This window comes from Bos grunniens, chromosome 5, assembly GCF_055505025.1.
Source record: "Bos grunniens cultivar Pamir isolate PY7600 chromosome 5, Bosgru_T2T1.0, whole genome shotgun sequence".
NCBI classification, from domain to species: domain Eukaryota; kingdom Metazoa; phylum Chordata; class Mammalia; order Artiodactyla; family Bovidae; genus Bos; species Bos grunniens.
In genome coordinates, this window is record NC_141169.1 from 58,993,675 (window position 1) to 58,999,386 (window position 5,712).

A 5,712-nucleotide genomic window follows, 5' to 3' on the forward strand; every position below is an offset into this window, starting at 1 on the left:
TCTTTGGAAGGAATGATGCTAAAGCTGAAACTCCAGTACTTTGGCCACCTCATGCGAAGAGTTGACTCATTGGAAAAGACTCTGATGCTGGGAGGGATTGGGAGCAGGAGAAGAAGGGGACAACAGAGGATGAGATGGCTGGATGGCATCACTGACTCGATAGACATGAGTTTGAGTGAACTCCAGGAGTTGGTGAGGGACAGGGAGGCCTGTCGTGCTGCGATTCATGGGGTCGCAAAGAGTCGGACATGACTGAGCGACTCAACTGAACTGAAGTGAACTCATTTGTTTGTTCCTCAGTGTATAAATAAAGGGGTTTAACATGGGAGAAATGGAATTATTAAGTATATATACTCCTTTATTAATGGTAATTTCATCTTTTAATGATGGTTTGATATAGACTAAGATGCAGCTGTCATAGGTGATCAAAACCATAATAAAGTGGGAAGAACAGGTGGGAAAGGCTTTTGTACTTTGCTGGGCAGTGGGGAATCTTAGAATTGTTGTGATGATATACATGTAGGACAAAACAACACATGTAAGAAACATGATAAATATCAAACACAGCCAACAATGGTCATTTATTTGATGATACATGGATCTGACCATGATATCTTCAGAAGTGGATTACCATCACATAGAAAAAATGGTCAATGGCAGAGTCACAGAATTCCAGGTCCAATCCCAAGTGAAATGTTGGAATATTGATGGAGAAAGTGGTCATCCAACAGCAGAAGACAAGCATTTTGCAGAACCTGTGGTTCATGATGGTCATGTAATGTAGGGGTTTGCAGATGGCTACATAGTGATCATAGGACATGGTGGCCAGCAGAAAAAATTCTGTTCCTGCAAACACATATGTAAAAAAATATTTGGGATAGACAAGCATTGTAGGTAATGGTCCTGTCTCCTGTTGATATACTGTATAAGAATCTAGGAATGCAGGCAGAAGTGAATAAGATGAATAAGATGAAAATAAGATGAATAAGTGAAAAATTTTGGGGAAAAAAGTACATTGCAGTTTTAAGATGAGAACCCAGTAATATGAGGATGATTATGACCAGATTTCCAATTATACTCAACATGTAGGTGATGAGAAGAAATGTAAAAATAAACATTTGTATTTGTAGGTCATCTGTTAATCCTAGGAGGATGAATGTGACTACTGGCGTGTGGTTTCTAATTTCTGGGTCCTTATTTCTGCACAATCTGCCTATAATACTGAGGGAAGTAAGATCTGAGAAGATGATAAAATGTTTTATAATAGTTGTTGTTTAGAAAAGCAAAACAATGTATTTTATATGTACCTTCTTTTACTCAGTAATGAGCATTTTTAACTAATTCATGCTGTTAGCTCTTTTGACATATCACTTGATAGGTTATAAACTTGGCTTTCAAATATTTCTGATCAAAAAACATGTGAGATATACATTTTATATTGTAGTTTACTGTACATGCACACACATGCATACACAAATATATATATTTCCATGTATTTATAAGAATTTCAATAATAACTAACTCTTATGTGCCCTGCTCTCTGATGTTTTCTATATAGTATATAAAAATATTAACCACAATGCTGTAAATGTAAAGCTAACATAATGCTGTAAATCAAGTATACTTCAATTTTTAAAATAAATACAAAAAATCACCTCAGTTTTATAATCTGCCCAATGGTCATAAACTGTATTAAAAAAAAAAAACAACTTCATTTTTTAAGGGATTCTTTAAATAACATTGTCCAAGTAATATGCCCTTTTCAAAACTTTTAAAAATATACACTATTCTGTTAATTTATACTTTGGAATAGATTTTTTTTTTCATAGCACTCTTGTACCCTAGGAGCATTAATATCATGAACTTTGGGATATCACTTTTTCTAAGAATTTTTCCCATATCAATAACTGAAAATTTACAAAGTTTAATTATCTGCTTGAAGGTTTTTGTTCCTGGATAAGTTGAAAAAAGTTGAGGACGCTGTTTCATTGCCATGAGTGAATCTAGACTTACTCTACAAAAGACAGTTCCTGTATTAAAAATTCCTTTCCCAGGTCTTTCCCATGACTTTCTGCAACTGTTTATGCCTTTACGTGGCTGTCACTGATTTCCCACTGTGGTGCAAAACATAGAGAGCATTTGACATTTATGGAATTCATTATGTGAAAGAATGTTTTATAACAGCTGAAGGATATTATTCTTGTGTGCTCAGCCACAAAATAGTGTCTGACTCTGTGACTGCCTGGACTGTAGTCCGCTAGGCTCCCCTGTCCATGGAATTTTACAGACAAGAATACTGGGGTGGGTTTCCATTTCCTACTCCAGGTTATATCCCTGACCCAGGAGTCAAACCCGTGTCTCTTGTGTCCCCTGCATTGGCAGGTAGATTCTTTACCACCAAGACACCTGGGAAGTCTTGTTTATCTTTCAATCTGATATGTATTTGTATGATACACTCTGACATTTTTTTAGCAAGTCATTGATGTTATAGTCAGCTCTATAAGTATTAAATGTTTTCTCCAGTCTGTCTTCTATCCTTAGCTTCTAATAATTGTCTCTAGCTCCAGACTTCCAACATACTCCACAACTACTTCTGGGGCATTTAACATTGTCCTGGAGGTCTCTGAGATTGTCCTCATTTCTTTTAATTCATTTTTCTTTTTTCCTCTCTGATTCATTTGTTTCTACTATTGTATCTTCTACTTCACTAATCCTATCTTCTGCCTCCATTATTCTACTATTTGTTCCCTCCAGAGTGTTGTTGATCTCATTTATTGCATTATTCATTATATATTGACTCTTTTTTATTTCTTCTAGGCCCTTGTTAAACCTTTCTTGCATCTTCTCAATCCTTGTCTCCAGGCTATTTATCTGTGATTCCATTTTGATTTCAAGATTTTTGATCATTTTCACTATCATTATTCGGAATTCTTTATCAGGTAGATTCCCTATCTCTCCCTCTTTTGTTTGGTTTGGTGGGTATTTATCCTGTTCCTTTACCTGCTGGATATTCCTCTGTCTCTTCATCCTGTTTATATTGCTGTGTTTTGGGTGGCCTTTCTGTATTCTGGCAGTTTGTGAAGTTTTCTTTATTGTGGAGTTTCCTCGCTGTGGGTGGGATTGTATGGGTAGTTTGTCAAGGTTTCTTGGTTAGAGAAGTTTGCCTCGGTGTTCTGGTGGGTGGAGCTGGATTTCTTCTCTCTGGAGTGCAATGAAGTGTCCAGTAATGAGTTATAAGATGTCAGTGGGTTTGGAGTGACTTTGGGCAGCCTGTATATTGAAGCTCAGGGCTGTGTTCCTGTGTTGCTAGAGAATTTGTGTGGTATGTCTTGCTCTGGAACTTGTTGGCCCTTGGATGGTGCTTGGTTTCAGTGTTGGTATGGAGGCATTTGATGAGCTCCTGTTGATTAATATTCCCTGGAGTCAGGAGTTCTCTGGTGTTCTCAGGATTTGGACTTAAGCCTTTTGCTTCTGGTTTTCAGTCTTATTTTTACAGTAGTCTCAAGACTACTCCATCTATACAGCACCATTGATAAAACATCTAGGTTAAAGATGAAAAGTTTCTCCACAGTGGGGGACACCCGGAGAGTTTCACAGAGTTACATGGAGAAGAGAAGAGGGAGGAGGGAGTTAGAGGCGACCCGAAAAAGAGGAGGTGGAATCAAAAGAGGAGGGAGCAAGCTAGCCAGTAATCACTTCATTATGTGCGCTCCACAGTCTGGACCGCTCAGAGATGTTCACGGAGTTATACAGAGAAGAAAAGAGGGAGGAAGGAGACAGAGGTGGCCAGGAGGATAAAGGGGGGGAATCAAAAGGAGAGAGACAGATCCAGCCAGTAATCAGTTCCCTAAGTGTTCTCCACCATGTGGAACACACAAAGAGAGTCACAGCGTTGGGTAGAGAAGATATGGGGGAGGGAGGAGATAGAGGTGACCTGGTGGAGAAAAATGAGAGTCCAAAGGGGGAGAGAGAAGTCAAGCCAGTAATCTTGCTCCCAAGTAAAAATGGGTACTGAAGATTGGGTTCTTAAAGGTACAAAATTGATAACAAATACCAAAAATCAAAGATTAAAAATCTAGAGTAGAGGTTGGATTTTCAATAATACAATATTAAAGAAAAGAGAAAAAAGAAAAAAAAAACAAAGTCACAAAAATTACAAAATATATATATATGAAGTTTGATTTAAAAATAGGGTCTTTCTCTTTTTATTTTGCAAAAATTTCTTTTGCAAAATAATAGTAGGTTATAAAGATAAAAATTAAAGGAGTAATAGAGGACTTAAAATTTAAAAAAATTAAAAAATGATAGTAAAAATAGTAAAAATATATCTAGGACTTTCTCTGGTGTTGTTGTGGGCAGTGTGGGATCAGTTCATTTTTGGATAGTTCCTTGGTCTGGCTTATATTTCTCAAGATCTATAGGCTCCTTGCCATGTAGTCAGTACTAACTACAGGGTTTTAATCTATTGCACCTGTCACTTCCAAGACGGTTCCCTCGGTTTTAGCTTCTTCTGTTTGCTGGTCTCTTCAGTGTCTGATTTCCACCCTGACACAAAGGGGGTGGTGGTGGTCGCTTTTTAAGCCTCACTTGTTCAGTCGCGCTGTGGGGAGGGAGGGACGCTGCAAACAAATAACACTGGCGTGTGCTCACAGTGTCTCAGCCACACTGGGCCTGTCCCCGCTCATGGCACATGTGCCCTCCCTGCCCACACTGCTCAGGCTCTAGGTTGCTCCACCGGTAACCATCCGAGGCCGGCCCTGGGCTGCATGCACCTCCTAGGTCTAAGCCACTCAGGTTCAGGCACTTGGGTAGTCCTCAGAGGTGCAGATTCTGTTGGGCCTGCATTTTGTGCCCCTCCCAGGTCCGAGCAGCTCAGGTGATGAGGTGTTTGGCGAGCGCAGTTGCTGCAACTTATCGCCTCCCTCATCCCTGCCGCTTGGTTTTCTGGGTGTACAACTGGCACGCCTTCTCAGGTGGATGTTGACTGTCCAGAACCCTCAGAAGCCTTTGTTAGCAAAGAAGCCTGCTTGCAGTTAGGTAGATAATGCCTCTCTGGGGCTGCGATTGCCCCGTTCTGGCTCTGGCTGCCTGTCACTAGAGGGGGATGGTCTGCAGCGGGATAGCTTTGTTCAGTCCTTTGTTCTGTGAGCGGGCCTGACGGTATCTTAGGTTAGGGCTTTTCACGTGGTACTATCCCACAGTCTGGCTTGCTAGCCCAACTTAGTTCCCTCAGATTGTGCTTGGGGCATTCAGGCCCAGTCCTTACTCTAAGCAATGCAGCCTGCGCCTCCCTGCCTAACCCCCACTTGCTAGTGGCGGGTGCAGGCCTCTGCGCTGCTTCTCCGCTGGGGGAGTTACCGCTGGACATGTAATTTGTGGGTTTTAATTATTTATTTATTTTTCCTCCCAGTTATGTTGCCCTTTGTGGTTCCAAGGCTTGCCACAGACTCGGAAGTGAGAGTGTTTCCTGGTGTTTGGAAACTTCTCTTTTTTTAAGACCCCTTTCCCCGGATGGAGCTCCATCCCTACCTCTTTTGTCTCTCTTTTTGTCTTTTATATTTTTTCCTACCTCCTTTTGAAGACAATGGGCTGCTTTTCTGGGTGCCTGATGTCCTCTGCCGGCATTCAGAAGTTGTTTTGTGGAATTTACTCAGAGTTTAAATGTTCTTTTGATGTTGTGGGTGAGAAAGTGTTCTCCCCGTCCTATTCCTC

The 5,712-nt window shown here is 40.5% G+C and overlaps 1 pseudogene; it reads right to left on the minus strand.

Moving 5' to 3' along the window:
* Positions 1–261: 261 nt before the first annotated feature.
* LOC147372115 (olfactory receptor 6C2-like) lies at positions 262–2,609 on the minus strand (annotated as a pseudogene).
* Positions 2,610–5,712: the final 3,103 nt, after the last annotated feature.